Source organism: Petaurus breviceps, unplaced genomic scaffold (assembly GCF_028583685.1).
Source record: "Petaurus breviceps papuanus isolate PSGF00001 unplaced genomic scaffold, PetGlider_PUasm1.0 90925, whole genome shotgun sequence".
NCBI lineage: Eukaryota > Metazoa > Chordata > Mammalia > Diprotodontia > Petauridae > Petaurus > Petaurus breviceps.
Window position 1 is genome coordinate 23916303 of NW_027187380.1, and position 17079 is coordinate 23933381.

The window sequence follows — 17079 nt, forward strand, 5'->3', positions numbered from 1 at the left end:
GAGCTATTGAGTATTAATACAATTGATTGGATTAACTATTGAGACCAAATTAGGGGTGTTTTTAGTTTGGGGAAAAGAATGGTAATGTGAGAGGTAGCAAAGGGTTAAGGTTCTATAGAAGTGCAAGAATTGTTGAAATGAGACTACCTATAAAAAGTACCAGACAGTAGTCTTGGGAAGAAATTGAGTTTCCAGTTCCCAGAGAACTACTAGATAATACTAAAAATGAAATAATATAGAATAAAAGGAGCTGGCAGCAGCAGGTGGATTTGACCAACCAGAAAGCAGACAGCAGCCTTGCGACACTCAGGTCCAGATAAGGACACATCTAGGTTGGACTGAAAGGGGTTCAGTATTCTGAGGTTGTTACTGCGCTTGCATAGTGGACCTTATGTATTATGTATGTTATCTAACAAAATTAGAGCCTCATTAGTAATAATTTGGTTAATGTTTGGGAGGGACGGGTAATCCTTGTCTATTTAATCCAGCTTCTGCTTTTGTGGTGCGGCCTCCTCTCTCTGGATTTCCCAGAGATGGGACCACTCACTTCTCACGAGATTCTAATAAGCTTAAAATCTTCACTTTCAGAGGTCTCCAAGTAGTCAGTTTTGGGTTAGGGTCTCCATACCCCAGACAGTAGGGTAGCAGATAAAGGATGAAATGAACCTTTCTTTCCTCAGTCACTTCATCTTTCACCCACTACACTAGTAAAGGAACTCTCAAAACTCCAGAGTCCCTGAACTGAGGGTTGGAATCTGACTGAAATTTGAGGTAGGGGAGTTGCTTTCTCACCTAGGAGGCTGAAGGCCCCACCCAGGACCCACAGAGTGGGAGCCACCTAGCCAGGCTTCACAGGCCCAGAGGGTAGAAATCAGGTAAAAGGTAATCTGACAACAACCTTGGTCCTGATCTTAAGGTCTTTTTGTCTTACATCAGAGCTAGGCCTCCAACTGCTTGCCAAACATTCACAAAACAAAAATGATTAAAAAGCTAGAGATATTGACTCATGAGTAAACTTGAAGAAAAAGAAAACACAATAGCCCTAAATATGTTTAGCTTGGCCCTATGACAAAGGGGAATATAACTGCTTCTGAGAAGGAAGGGAGTTAACCCAAAGGTGGGAGAAAGATTTTTTAGAAAGGGATGACTAGAAGAACTGCGTGAAGTGGCAAAGGGGAAAAATGTCTTTGTTAGCAATAGAGAAAATGCCTTCCTAGCAGCAACCCTACTAAACTAAGGGAACTGTCCTATAAAGAGTTTGGAGGCTGATGTAAAAAGACCTTGAAAAATCATGCTACCTGTACTACTTTAGCATTTCCATTCTGCATGGTGAGAGATGATGAGAGAGTCAATGGCTGGAAAAGAGCTTTCCAGATATTCTAAGAACATAGTGTCATGAAAAAAGCTGGACTGGGAGTCAAGAAACTCAAGTTTGAGTCCTGCTGGAATTAATTCTTGTTGTTCAGTTATTTCAGTCATGTCCGACTTTCTGTGACTCCATTATGGGGATTTCTTTGCAAAGATACTGGAGTGACTTCCCATTTCCTTCTCTAGCTCATCTTACAAACGAGGAAACTAAGGCAAACAGAGCACATAAACTTGCCCAGGGTCTCACAGCTAGTACATAGTTGAGGCCAGATTTGAACTCAGGAATATGAGTCTTCCTGACTCAATGCCCCACCTATGCCATTCTACCAACTGTGCCCTCCATTATTTACAAGCTACATAAAGGAACCTCAGTTTCCTTGCCTAATAAATAGATATGATAATAATTTCTATGCCAACTTCACAAGGTTGTTGTAAGAATAAAATAAGAGGGGTGGCTAGGTGGCACAGTGAGTAGAGCACCAGCCCTGAAGTCTGGAGGACCTGAGTTCAAATCCGGCCTCAGACACTTAACACAAAAACAAGCCATGTGACCTTGGGCAAGTCACTTAACCCCAATTGCCCATCCAAAAAAAAAAAAAGAATAAAATAAGAGATTGTGTAGGGAATCATGTTGCAAGTTGTCAAATGTTACGTGAGGAATTATTTCAAGATATTACTTTAAACAAGTTTTGATTTTGCCTCAATTCTTCTACACCTAATTTTTTTAAGGAAAGAAAACCATTAAGCTAAGTCTGCCTAACACCATCTTTCTGATATTACTAATGCCTATGCCCACTAAATTCTATTCTTGAGCAAACAGTTGGGTTCCATCTCACAGTATTACATACAAGTTGCAAACTTTCTTGACTTGAGAGTAATATCTATGTAAGTACAGGTCAAAGGGATCTCTTAAAAAACACATTTCTTCCAGTCACCTTCTTTCCATTGTTTTTCCTCCAGTTGTATAAGGACAAGGGGTTAGGGACACCCAAATGGCAAAGTAATAATAAAAGTAAATAATAGTAACAAATTATATTAACTATAATAAATAAACATAATATAATTAAATAATAATAACAAATAATGACAAAGTAATTATAGAAATAAATTTTAAAAGAATTGCCCTAATGATGAAGACAATTGGGTAGGATATTTTAGTGCACAGGACAAGTAAGAATGTGAATTTCTCATGGAGAATACATAAATACATGTTTCTCCCCTGATGGAGAGCACAAGTTCTCAGTCAAGAGGCAGCTATTTAAAATTCTATCTCTGATGTGTCCACTTTTCTGGGTCGGTTTTGAGACAGGAGGGAAAGGAAAAAGGTGAGTGTCAGGAAGGGTCTCCCTTTTAAGTGGTCTCTTTTGAGTTATCTCAAAAAACACATGGACAGATTCAAATAAATTAATCCGTAATAATAACAACTCATTTTTATATAGCACTTTATATAGAGCTTATAAAACACTTTTCAACTTCTGAGCCATCCTTGCCTCTTCCCTCTTCCTCAATTCTCACAGCTGTCAAGTCATATAAATTCTATCTCCCCAATGTCTCTTCTGTCCATCCAACTCACGTGGCCACCATCTTCTTTCAGGCCCCTGTCACTTCTCATATAGACTATGACAACAGTCTCCTAATTGTACTCTCAGGTTCCAGTCTGTCCCCTCACCAACCTGTCCTCCAAAAGCTAAAAGATAGCTAAAAACCATCTTCCTAAAGTGTAAGTTTGACTGATTTACTCTCAAGCTCAAGGAGCTCTAGGAACTTCTTATTACCTTTAAGACTGAACAAAGTCCTCAGCTTGATTGTGCAAGTCTTTTTCTGCACATTGCCATTCCTTCTCTCCCCCTCCTCCTTCCCAAACATTCTACATTCCAGGCAAACTGATCTTCTTACTGCACCATTCCACTGCACATTCCATTCTTTATCCTCCATGCCTTGGGCATATCTCTTCCTCACTTTAAAACTCCATAGAACCTCTAGAACTCCTAGCTTCTCATAGGGTACAGTTTTTGTTAGTATTCTTTCCACTCATCAATTATTCTATATATACTTAGATATACTTGGTGTATGGCACCAGGAGAATGCAGATTTCTTAAGAGAAGTGATTGTTTTTAGTTTTATCTATATTCTCAGTGTCTACCATAATGCCTTGCATAGTGTAGATGTTTATTGAATTGGACTGGATGAGATAGTAAAATATTGTTATACCCATTTTATAGGCGAGGAAACTGAGGCTGAGAAAAGATAAATGACTTACAGATGATTTCACAGTCAGTACTTGAGCCAAAATGCAAATTCAGGTTCTTCTTGACTCCAAGTCAGTAGTGTTTCCATAAAACCACACTGCCTCTCCACCAACAAATAAATATGTAGTAGGTATTATGAGCCCAGGAATGAGTTACATACTGTGGAAAATATAATGCAGGGTTGCAGAAGGGAGAAGGGAAGGGAACAGAGCACACAAAGCAAGGAAAAGCTCTAATCCCTTGGCCATCGTTCCTCTTTCTCTTTGCCAGAGTTCCAAACTCCAAGTTGAAATGTAATGATTCCTGAGATTTCTGAGCAGAAATATATTGTTCTATTGGTTCTTCTGGCATCCTTTGTCCTTCTGGTAATGCTCATCAACTAGCAATCCAGGAAGCAAAGGGTTAACTCAGAAATGATCACAAAAGCACAGAATTTGAAAGATAGTTAGAAACCATCTAATCCCATCCATACATGAAAATAATTCCCAATATACAGAGTGTCCCAAAAGTCTGGGTACAGTTTTAAGCTAATAGAGCCACCTGACAAGTCAGCCACCCAGTCTTTCCTGAAGATATCCAGAAAAGGAGAACTCCCACTCTTATGGGGGGCAGCCCATCCCATCTTTGGACAGTTCACACCAAATCTAAACTAGCCTCTTTACAAATTGCATCATTTCTTGTTCCAAAAGAACAAGTCTAGTCCCTTCTCCATCTGACAGCTCTTCAAATACTCAAAGACAACTACAGTGTCTCCCCTGAGTTTTATCTTCTCTAGGCTAACACACCTTCATGTAGGGCCTTCAATTGATTCTCCTATGGCTCTATAGCCTTCACTATCTTGAATGTCCCCCTTTGGACACTCTCCAACTTATCAGAGTCCTTCTTAAACCATGGGGCCATGAATGAATAAAGTTATGAATGAACGAATGAACGAACGAACGAACGAATGAATGAAGCTTTTATTAAACATTATATACTGAGCTCTGTGTGAAGGATACAAATTGAAAAAGTCAAACAGTCCTTGTTCTCAAATAGCTCATATTCTAATTGAAGGAAAAATCACAAAAGAAAGTTCAGCTACAGAGCAGATGGAAAGACCCAGAATTTCTAAGGGGACTGTAACTGGGCAGATGAAAAGGCCCAGGGGTTCCTAGCTTAGAGAAAAAAGGACTGACAATAGTGCTAGAAGAGGATGAGGAAGTGGCAGGACTTAATGGTAGGGAAAGAGGTAGGACCTAGTTATCCTCCACATCATGTGAAGGACAAAAGTGATTGAATTTCATCTCATCTAAGACCTGCGATGAGTCAAATATTCCCAAGAAAGGGGAAAGACAAGGGGGGAGGGTACCTTCTGCAATGTAAAGTCTTCTCACCATCTGGCCTTCCTAGGAGGGTTATGGGAACTGAACACAATACTCTCTTTTAAGACTGACCATGGCTTAATACAGTAAGACTATCACCTCTCAAGCTGTGAACTGATCCAATCATTCTGTAAGCAATTTGGAACTATGCCCAAAGGGCTATAAAACTGTGCATACACTTTGATCTAGCAATACAGCTACTAAGTCTATATCCCAAAGAAATCAAAAGAAAAAGGGAAAAGGAACTATTGGTACAAAAATATTTATAGCAGCTCTTTTTGTGGTTATTAAGAATTGGAAATCAAAGGGATAACCATCAATTGGGGAATGGCTAAACAAGCTGTGGTGTATGATTGTGATGGAATATTATTGTATAGGAAATGACAAGCAAGATGATTTCAGAAAAACTAGGAAAGACTTATATAAACTGATGCAAAATGAAGTGAACAGAACCAGGAGAATACTGTATGCAGTAACAGCAATATTGTAAGATGAAGAATCCTTAATGACTTAGCTACTCTCATCAATACCACGATCCAAGACAACCCCAAGGGACTAATAATAAAGTATACTATCTGCCTCCAGAGAAAGAACTGATACTATTTGAATACAGACTGAAGCATGCTATTTTTCACTTTCTTTTTCTCATTCTTTTTCTTTTATTTGAGTCTTCTTGTACAAACTGACTAATATGAAAATGTTTTACATGATTCACTGGTCCATAGTTTAAAGACTCCAACCTCTTCCTTTTCCTGAAAACTAATTTGTGACCTCCAATCTTGCAGCACCTCTACTGATGTCCATGGGCCTTCAAATATCACAGACAGTGATTGTTCTTTCTGGACTTGTGTGTAGTTCAGTTGTTTGTCTAGGTCATATGGCTTGAATTCAACTAGGAAAATAAGTATCTCTTACTTATTTATATGATGTATCAACTCAGTCACTTTTGTTCTGTCACGTGTAAGGACCCATTTTATTTATCATGGCACAAAATATTGAAGTAAAATAAGAAGTAAGTAGCTTTGCCACATTTCCGTTGTCAGTTATCATCATTCCAACCATCCCAAGCCAAGGATCCATCCCTCTTTTGCTCCCATTATAGCTAAAATAACCTTTTTGATGTCCTTGCACTCCTGCCAGCCTCAGTGCATTCTGATATTTTAATGACAGACTTTATTTTGATAAAATCATCTCACACACATATTCATTCTGTTACCTGGTCTTACTCCCACCTTCTGTCCATTGTTTTTTAATATCTAGGTTGATTGGTAAGTGATGTGTGTATCCACATTGCTCTCTTCAAATAAATCTCATGTTTCCTTCTCATTTGAATTATTTCCCCTTGTATCTTCAGAATATCATTTCTTGAGCATCTCCCATACTTCATAGGCTGACTTTCCCTGAAATATTTAACTGAAACCTTTAAAATCTGCTTTACCAAAATCTAAGTGTTATAATGGATAAATTGCTGAGCCTGGAGTCAGGAAGACCTAAGTTCAAATCTGTTCTCAGACACTTACTAGCTGTATGACCCTAGGCAAGTCTCTTAAATCTGTTTACCTGTTTCCTTGCCAGTACAAAGAGCTGGAGAAGGGAATGGCAAGTATAAAGCCAAAGCAATATTCACAGCACTCATGGTGGTTATGAATAGGCTTGTGTAGTTCTGAATAGCAAAATGTAACAGACTCTCCACATGGAAGACAGAACCAAAACATTTATTCAAACACCAGAAAGCCAACTCCCAACACCAGAAAGCCAAATCCATCAAAGCAACCAAGAAATTGGTACACATAAACAACGCAGTGAGCACCAACATCCCCAAGCATTCCCTCCATTGGGCCTTCAAAACAAAAGAGGCTCCCTTAAGCAAAAATGCCCCTCTCTCACTCACACTAGCTGCTCTGTGTCCAGCATGCTCTGGTGATCTCCTCTGCTCCTTTCTGCTCCATCCTTCCTGTTCCACTCTTTCAGCAAGTTCCTCCCACTGTGGGCTCCATGTGATTACATTTGGCCTATTAAGGGCAGGGAAGGTCTTCAAATTCCCATTACCATTATATTTGGCCCCAAGATCTTTCATGTTCCTTACATAGGTCAATGGGAGTTTAGGAGTAACTTTTGTCAACAGAACATTAAGCAATATAACAGGAATAACACACAATAAACACAGAAAACAATATCTTAGAGTGGGGTTGAGCACAAGCAACTCATCATTTCCCATCAAACAAATGGGGCCCCAAATCTTGGGGCAAGGGGCAAATATCTCTTCTTCTATGGCTTCTTCCTGCTGAAATTGGACATAGAGCTGTCCCTGTCCCAAGAGGTCCCATTTGAGAGATCAGTTTTTTAGTCATCATCCAGAGTGCGGTCGATGCCAGTTCTGGGGGTATGTCACAGTTGTGGACAGGGGATGACATCTGACCTAAGCAATCAGGCATCTGCAGGTGGAGGGTACCAAGCCTGCAGGAAACAAATATAGCAAACAAGGTGAACAGACAAAAACCCAAGAAGAAACAAGGAGACAATAACCAGAAGCAGGGTAGATATAGGGTCAGCCATGCTTCTGGAGTCCATGAACCCTCTATCATAGTTTCACTCACAGCAGAATATATGAGTTAAGGGTACAATTTGGTAGTCATATTCTCCTGAATAAACAGCAGTTACAGTGTTATCCTTCCCATGTGCTATAATTTCCACAACCTTTGGAACATTGTCTGGTTTCCATTTTACCCATACTTTAGCTCCCAATTTTATTCCATCAGTAGAACCAAACCCTTCAGTTCCTCTGATAGTTATTTTAGAAGGAGGGTCAGTTTTCACAAAGTGGTATTGTTTCACAAGGAAAATAATCACTTGAACTATTCTATCATTTTTACAAAAGTATATAGATTCTTCACCAAAATTTTGGAATGTCACAATAATTTCTCCTTGATAATTAGCATCTATTACTCTAGTCAATATATGTACTCCTTGTATGGCTAATCTTGATTTAAATAATATCTGTCCAAAATTATTTTTAGGGATTCTCATACATATTTTTTAAAGCAATTGGGGTTAAGTAACTTGCTCAAGGTTAGACGGCCAGTTATTTCTGGGTGTGATGCTAAATATCAGAGCCCAGATTCGATCCCAGTTCATCCTGACTCTGGGGCCAGTGCTCTTACTCACTGTGCCATCTGGCTGCCCCTTCTCATACATATTTCAGTGGGGATTTTTCTTATTTCTTTTCTATCCAACCAAAAGTCTTCTAAACAATGCAAATCATATCCTGCTGAACCAGGCGTTCCTGGATACAGTGCTAGGAGCTGTACTCAATATTTTGGATCTTAATTGTTTCCTAATTTGCAGATCTGGGGTCATCATTCTGGCTAGAGGCATACTTCCTCCCATTGGTCTATTATTCAAATTTCATACAGCAGTGAACAAGTTATCCTTCCAATGTCGATACAAATTATTAGAACTTAACTTCCTTAACTGATCTTTCAATAATCCATTCATTCTTTCAGTTAACCCAGATGCTTGTAGATAATATGGAATATGATATATCCATTCTATATTGTTTAATATACGATATCTCATTTAATTACCTTTGAAATGTGACCCATTGTCACTCTGAATCTGCATTGGGGTTCCATAATATAGAGTTATGAGATCTAGAGTTTTACAAGTGTTTTTCTGGGTCATGTTCTTATAATAAGGACAAGCCACTAGTACACCTGAATAGGTGTCAACACAAGTACATATAAATTTGCATCCTTTATCTTGAAGTAGGGGACCAATATAATTTGTTTGTCAAATTTGGACTGGGACCTTTCCCCTTGCTGTTTCTCTAGTCACTGCCCAAGGAACAGTTTGTTCATTTTCCAGTTGACATATATGACATTCTTCTGCTACCTGTTTTAACAATAAATGTGAGATACTAATACCTCAATTTGTGCCCACCTGTGAGTGACTTGGGCCCCTAAATGGCTGGCCATTTGATGGACCCACTTATATTTGCCAAGAAAACCCCAAATGGGGTCACAAAGAATTGGACACAACTTGACAACAAAGTAGTTATTTGGACAGCTTAGATGGCTTAGTGGATATAATGCCAGGTCTAGAGTTAGAAAGACTCATCTTCCTGAGTTCAAATCTGGCCTCAGACACTTACTAGTTGTGTGACTCTGGGTAAGTCACTTAACCCCATTTACCTCAATTTCCTCATCTGTAAAATGAGCTGGAGAAGGAAATGGCAAACCACTCTAGTATCTTTGCCAAGAAAACCCCAAAGAGTCAGACATAACCAAAAATAACTGAACACACACACACACACACACACACACACACACACACACACCCCACACACTATGTAAATAACTATGCCAGGATTTCCTCTCCTCTATCAATCTCTAGTAGAAATAGTCATTTCCATTTACTGTTCCCATTGTTTCCACTTTAACAATCATCAAATCCAGAAAAGAATCTTCCCTCACTGGTTGCTCTGCCTTTTCAAGGATGAAATAATCACCAAAGTGAGTCAAGAATTTATTAAGTTCTCGGCTTTGGTCAGAGAGAGAATTCCAGCAGATATCTGGATCATTTATGTCCCCCGTCAATATTCTGTCATTTTGTGTCAGGCTTTTGAGCTGTTTTCCACACTTCTTATCCATTTCCTCTTCAGTCTTCACTCAAATTCCTTTTTCAGTCTTCACTCCAATATCTGTTTCTCCCTCTTTTGACCTTTACCCATAAGGTTCACCCTCTCTCATTCCTAGATTTCCTTACCTGAATAGACATTCTTAATATACAGTTCCCTCCCAGGGTTGTTGCGAGGATCAAATGAGAGAATATTTATGAAGCTCTTAGCACAGCATTTGGCACAAATAGTAGACCATTTATTCTATTCCATTCCAAATAGAATCAATAAGGCTTTCCCTTGTAGGAGACGACAGCTATGACTAGAGGGTGAACTCTTAATGAAATAAAGAATAGAGGCAATTGCAGAAGATTAAATCGGTCATTTTGATTACAAGACAAATAGAAGAGCTTTTGTATAAACAAAATTAATGCAACTAGGATGAAAAGGGAGGCGGATTACTAAAAAAAATATTTGTATAAAATGTCTCTGGTTAGGATTTGATATCCAAGATATATAGGCAATTAATAGAAATATGTAAAACCAAAGGCCTTTCCCCTATAGATAAGTGGCCAAATGATACAAGTAAATATCTCATAAAAGAAAAATCGCAAATTAAGAACTATATGAATGAAAGTTCCAAATCACTAACAATAACGAAAATGCAAATAAAACAATGCTAAACTTTCACCTTACATATTGGCAACTATATTATGAGCCCTTGGGAGTGAAGAGCCACCAGGCTGCCTAAGAAGGGACAGGCCAGGCCAGGTTGGTAACAGAGCAGGTCAAATTGACAAAGATGACAGAAGATGATAATATTGGAGGGATTGTGGAAACACAGGCACACTGATTGTTGATGGAACTGTGGATTGGTACAAACATTCTGGAAACTAATCTGTAATTATGAAAAAATACTAATGCCCATACTTTGTCCCAGCAATTCCCATTGCTAGGCATATATACCAAGAGGAATAGGGACAAAAATTAAGGATATATGTATATAGACATATAAATATAGATATATAGTTATATCAGTACTTTTTGTGTTAGCAAAAAACTGCATTTATTAAACACTAGGCTACTATACCCAGTTGCTTCTGGGTCTTGTTAAACTAATCAACTTCTCTGATCAACTTTTCTATTTTTTTAACTGTAATGGGAATGAAAATTTGGAAGATCTTGCCTGCCCCTAGGCTAAAATGCACCTGAAGCCTGGGGAGGGAGGCTTGTTTTTCAGTAGATACTTCTTGATTGGCCAGTGAGTCAATAAGGTTGTTACATTCTCTGAGCCAGGAGAAGGCTATATAAGCCCTGATGTGTAGCTTTGTTTTGGGACTCACTTTGAGAAGTGTTCTGTGATTTGATCTGAATTCTGGGAAGCCGTTGTTGAGAGTCCCCCGGCTTTGAAAAACCCAGATGTTGACTGGGTATGGATGTAATGGTCGGACAGTTTGGAAACTGTCTATTTGATCTGTTTCTGTCTTGATAATTCTGTCTGTATGTTCTGAAGTTCGGGGTGCTGATCTTTTTCCCCTGAACTAGGTAAATGATATATGTCTGACTGATTAAAGTAAGCTTGTTAACCCATTTTGAGTTGCTTTCCTTTATCAAAGCAGATCCAAGAACCTGTGGTAGCAGCAAACCCTGAGGACATGCTTGGGGTGCTTGCTGCTACATTAACCAGCATTGAAAAATTTTGCAGATTACCGCGTTACTGTATAGTTTGAGATATGGTAGTGCTAAGCTCCTTTCATTCTGATTTTTTTCATTATTTTCCTTGAAATTTTTTACTTTTTTCTTCTCCAGATATATTTTGGGATTATTTTGTGCAATCCTGCAAAGTAACTCTTACTGACTTCACTTTGTATCCTGGCCCTAAGAACCACCAAGTTCTCTGTTCTCTTCCCGCTTCTCTAATCAATCCTTCTTACTCCTTCTTTGGATCCTTATCTTGCCACGCATCTAATGATGGAACTCCCAAGCGTTTCTCCTTAGCCTTTTCTTTCTTTATATTCTCCTACTTGACAATTTCATTCACTTCTATGGTTTCAAATATAATTTTTATGTAGATGAATCACAAACATCCATCTTTAGCTCTGAACCCTCTTCAGTGCTCCAACTGCCTATAAGACACTTACATCTGGATGTCCCACCAATACCTCGCACAAAACTGAGTTTATTTTCTTCTCCCCACCAAATCTGATCCTCTTTCTGACTTAATTTTTCTTTTCTATGGTACCATTCTTTCTCCTGGGTCCAAAACCTTGGTGTTGTCTTTATTTCTTTACCCTCACTTTTCAGTCAACAAAATCTGTTGATTCTACCTAATTTCTCGGGTGTTTTTTTTAGAATTTATTTATTTATTTTTAGTTTTTAACATTCATATCATCAAGAATTTGAGTTCTAAATTTTCTCCCCATATTTCCCCTACCCCTACCCCAAGATGGCAAGCATACTGATTATGCCTTCCCCCAGTCTGCCCCTAATATATCCCCCTCCATCCCTCACCTCACTCCCTTACCCTTTACTTTCTTGTAGGGCAAGATGGATTTCTATTTCCCAGTTGCATGTAACAACAGTGTTTCACATTTGTTTTTAAAACTTTGAGTTCCAGATTCTCTCCCTACTTTCCTCCTCACCCACCCCCACTGGAAAGACAAGCAATTCAATATAGGCTATACATGTGTAGTTATGCAAAACATTTCCATAGTAGTCATGTTGTGGAAGACTAACTGTATTTCCCTCCATCCTATCCCACCCCCCATTTATTCTGTTTTCTCTTTGGCCTTGTGCCTTTTCAAAAGAGTTTACTTCTCACTATTCCTTCCCCCAATCTGCCTACCCTTCTATCATCCTGCCTCTTATCCCATTTTCCCTCTACTTTCCTGTAGGGTAAGATACCCAATTGAGAGTGTATGTTATTCCCTCCTTAAACCAAACCCAATGAGAGTAAGGTTGACTCATTCCCTTTCACCTCCCTGCTCTTCCTTCCATTGTAATAGCTTTCTCTTGCTTCTTTTATGTGAGATAATTTACCCTATTCTATCTCTCCCAAGAAATCCTTCTCCCAATATATTCCTCCATTACCTCTTAATTTTATTTTTTAGATATAATCCTCTCATATTCAACTCACCCTGTGCCCTCTATATATACATGTACACACATATATATATATATATATATATATATACACATACACATACACCCAGGCCCATACATACATATACATGTATGTATATGTACATATATATTCCCTTCAGCTATCCTCATACTGAGAAAGGTCTCATGAGTTACAAATATCATCTTTCCATGTAGAATGCAAACAGTTCAACTTCAATAAGTTCCTTATGATTTCTCTTTCCTGTTTACCTTTTCATGCTTCTTTTGTGTCTTGTATTTGAAAGTCAAATTTTCTGTTCAACTCTGGTCTTTTCATCAAGAATGCTTGGAAGTGCTCTATTTCATTGAATGTCCATATTTTCCCCTGAAGTATTATACTCAGTTTTGCTGGGTAGGTGATTCTTGGTTTTAATATTAGCTCCTTTGACTTCTGGAATATCATATTCCAAACCCCTTTATCCCTTAAAGTAGAAGCTGCTAGATCTTGTGTTATCCTTATTGTGTTTCCACAATACTCAAATTGTTTCTTCCTGACTGCTTGCAGTATTTTCTCCTGGGCCTGGGAATCAGCTGATTTTTCCTCTCCATTTCTATCCAATTTTGCCATTTAATTTTCCCGCTTTGTGATTAAATGCCTAATTCAACAAATGAATGAATAATAAAGCCCCTTGTTACCACCCTCCTAGACTGCTGCATTTTTTATTTTTATATATAACTTATTTTTATAACTTTATTATTACCTTCTTCCATCCTTCTTTTAAAATTTTTTCAGTTCATCCTTCTTGCCACTGGTTATGTTACTCTTTGTTTCAAAAACCTTGAGTGGATCCCTACTGCCTACCCAATAAAGTTTAAACTCCTCTACTTGGCATTCAAGACCTTCTACAATCTATCACAATCTATCTTTCTTTAGCAAACATTTTCCACCTCCAAGTTCTATATGTTCCAGATAAACTATAGTACTTGCACTCTTCTGTGCCCTTCTCTGGACACAGCTAGGTGGTACAGTGGATAGAGTGTCAGGCCTGGAGTCAGGAAGACCTGAGTTCAAATACAAGCTCAAACACTTAATAGCTGTGTGACCCTAGACAAGTCACTTAACCCTGTTTATCTCAAGTTCCTCATCTGTAAAATGAGCTGGAGAAGGAAATGGGAAGCCATTCCAGTATCTTTGCCAAGAAAACCCCAAATGGGCTCATGAAGAGTCGAACATGACTGAATTGACTGTATATGGATCATAAAATATGGTGGATTAGTCATTTTCAGTCACCTCTGACTATATGACCCCATTTGGGGTTTTCTTAGCAAAGATACTGGAGTGGTTTGCTATTTCTTTCTCTAGCTCATTTTAAAGATGAAGAACTGAGGCAAACAGGGTTAAGTGACTTGCTCAGGGTCATACAGCTAAGAAGTGTCTGGGGTCAGATTTGAACTCAGGAAGAAGAGTCTTTCTGACTCCAGATCCAGGACCCTATTTGCTGCACCACCAAGCTGCCACCTAGAATATATAGAAAGGAATAAAAATCTAAGAAAACTGGAAATGTAGGAAGGGACTAGGTTTTGAAGGACTTTAAAAGTCAAAAAGAGAATTTTATATTTAATCATAGAGGTGGTTTATTGAGTAGGAGAGTGACATGGTCAGAACTGTGCTTTAGAAAGGTCACTCTGACAGCTGAAGGGAGAATGCATTAGAATGGAAGAGAATTGAGGCAAGGAAACCAACCAGAAGTCTATTTTGCAATAGTCAAGGTTTGAAATGATGAGGGCCTTTCCCAGGATCTCAGTGTCAAAGGGAAGAAGAGTGAATATATAATAGACTTTGTAAAAGTGTTCTAGAATAAACACAACTTGGCAACAGATTGGATATGGGAGAAAGAAGGGCTATGAGAAAGTGAAGAGGATGGTTTCTAGGTTGCAAGCCTGGGTGACTGGGAGGATGACAGTACTTTCAACAGTAATAGGAACATTTGGAAAAGGGGAGAATTTGGGAGCAAAGAGAATTGTTTCAGTTTTGGACATGTTGAGTTTAAAATGTATTCAGGATATCCAGTTTGAAATGCTCAAGCTACAGTTTGAGATGTTAGACTTAAGGTAAGGAGAAGGTTAGGTCTAGATAAATATTTGGTGAAGTACTATAAAGTGCTGGGTCTGGAATCAGGAAGACCTAGTCCAAATTTGGCCTCAGATTCTTCCAAGCTGTGTGACCCTGGGCAAGTCACTTAACCTCTGCTTGCCTTAGCTTCCTCATTTGTAAAATGAAGATAATAATACCTGCCTCCTATGGTTGTTGTGAGAATAAATGAAATAATATTTATAAAAGTATTTAGCACAGTGTTTACTCTTATAGAAATGTTTGCTCTTATTGCTATGATTACTACCATCATCTACAAAGAAATGATCATTAAATCCATAGGAACTTATGGAATCCCCAAGCAAAACAGTATAAAGGGAGAATAAAAGATGGCCCAGGACAGAGTCCTGGGGGACACTAAGGGATAGAAGGCATAATATAGATGAAGAACCAACAAAAGAAACTGAGGAGTGGTCAGATAAGTAGGAGAAGAACCAGGAGAGAGAGGGAGCCATGACATGAAAATCTAGAAAAGAGAGGATCAATGGGGAAGAGTGTTGTCAACAATATCAGATTCCCGTTCTCTTTCATCTTCCTTCTCAATGGTGGTTCATAGTCATTTTCTCTACCTCATTTCCCTTCCATTGTCATCTAAAACTCTAATATTCAAGTCAATAAACTTTCTTATACCTTGTTCTTTAGTTCCTAGAATTGCTCAATTCCCATGACTTTGATCTCTACTATATTTTTCCCACTCACTGCATGAAGTCATACCTTTGATCTCACCATCACTTAAAATTGTTAAACAGTACATTCAAGATCTTCAACTCTAAAATCCCTCCCTGAACATTAGTATCCTTTTCTTCCACTTCTCTCTTTCCTTCATTCCTCCCCAAAATGCTAGTTTTGGCCTATTGCTTCTATTTCCCAGTCCATTGCCCCTACTCGGGCCTCATTTCTCTCCTTAATTTTTAAAGATTTTGTTAGAAATAGCATTTTAATTTAAACATCAATACAAATAACTAAATTTATTTAGTTGATTTCTAGACATAAACTATCACAAGAGAGACCTGTTGTTAAGTCTCACCTTTGATACATGATGATTGTGTGACCCTTGGCAAGTCTATTAACAGCTTAGTGTCCCAAGGCGATTCCCCATAAGTTGAAGAACAGCTGCTGATCTCCATTGGTGGGGAGATTTTCCTCATTTGGAACAATCTACCCTAATAAAATCACAGATTCCCCATCCTCACCCCTCACCCAAGACTTCTTCCATCTGCTCTAAGTAGTCATCAGGATTCTTCATCCATTCATTTGCTCCTAGAAATACAGCTAGGATTAAAATTATTAAAATAATGAAAAGTAATGGAACTTATAACTGCCAGGCTTGTGAGAAACAAGTACACCTATTCATCAGGAATTGAAAGGTTGCGGAATTTTTTTTTGGGGGGGGGGGGAACAATATAGCAGGAGAGAGCAAAACTTCCCAGCCACTGGATCCGAGTTCTTATAATGTCTATTCCAAACCATCTCATTCCTAAAGCCCACTATTCTACTGCTCATCGTAAATAATTCCTCTGACTTCCCTTTGTTTTCACTCATATTCTCTTTCTCCCCTCCAATTGCAAAAAATAGGGCAACAATCTTTCTTGTGAAAGCTAACTTTCCCACCTGTACTTTGATTTCATAGCCTCTTTCTTCCCCCATAATCTTGCTGCATCAGGCATCTTCTCTGTCTCCTTCTCTGTTTATCTGCCTCCCTCTGATTTCTTTTTCTATCTCTCCCTCTCCCTCCCTTTCTCTCTCTCTGTCCCTGTCCCTGTATTTGTGTCTGTGTCTGTCTCTATCTCTGTGTTTCTCTCTGTTTTCAATCTCTTCCTCTCCAGGGGCTCCCCTCCATCTGCCTACAAACATCCTCAGGTCTCCCACCATAAAGAATCAATTCAACCTCAATTCAACCCCACTACCATTTCAAAGATGGTCTTTTCTTTCCCCTCTCCTTCACTGTAAACCCTTTTTTTTCTGTGTTAATCCTTCTTGATCTCCCTGGATCCTGGATACTCTCTCTTCCCCTGTATCAATGATACTTTCACTCTCTTTGATTTCTGCTCTGGCACCTCCCTCACTATCTCCTTTTTCTCCTCGTGCTTCTTAAATATTGGTGTTCCTCAAGGTAGTTTTGGACCCTCTGCTTCATTTATTCTCTCTCTCTCTCTCTCTCTCTCTCTCTCTCTCTCTCTCTCTCTCTTTCATTTCAAGCACTCATCTCCTCTTCATTTCACACAATTTCCA

General features: G+C 38.7%; 1 long non-coding RNA gene across 1 annotated transcript in view; it reads right to left on the minus strand.

Moving 5' to 3' along the window:
- Nucleotides 1-5455: 5455 nt before the first annotated feature.
- LOC138152607 (uncharacterized) overlaps nucleotides 5456-17079 on the minus strand; it is a 33409-nt gene continuing 21785 nt past the window's right edge. Inside the window, exon 5 of the long non-coding RNA XR_011166149.1 lies at nucleotides 5456-7435. This is a non-coding gene — a long non-coding RNA (uncharacterized lncRNA). The remainder of the gene's footprint in view (nucleotides 7436-17079) is intronic.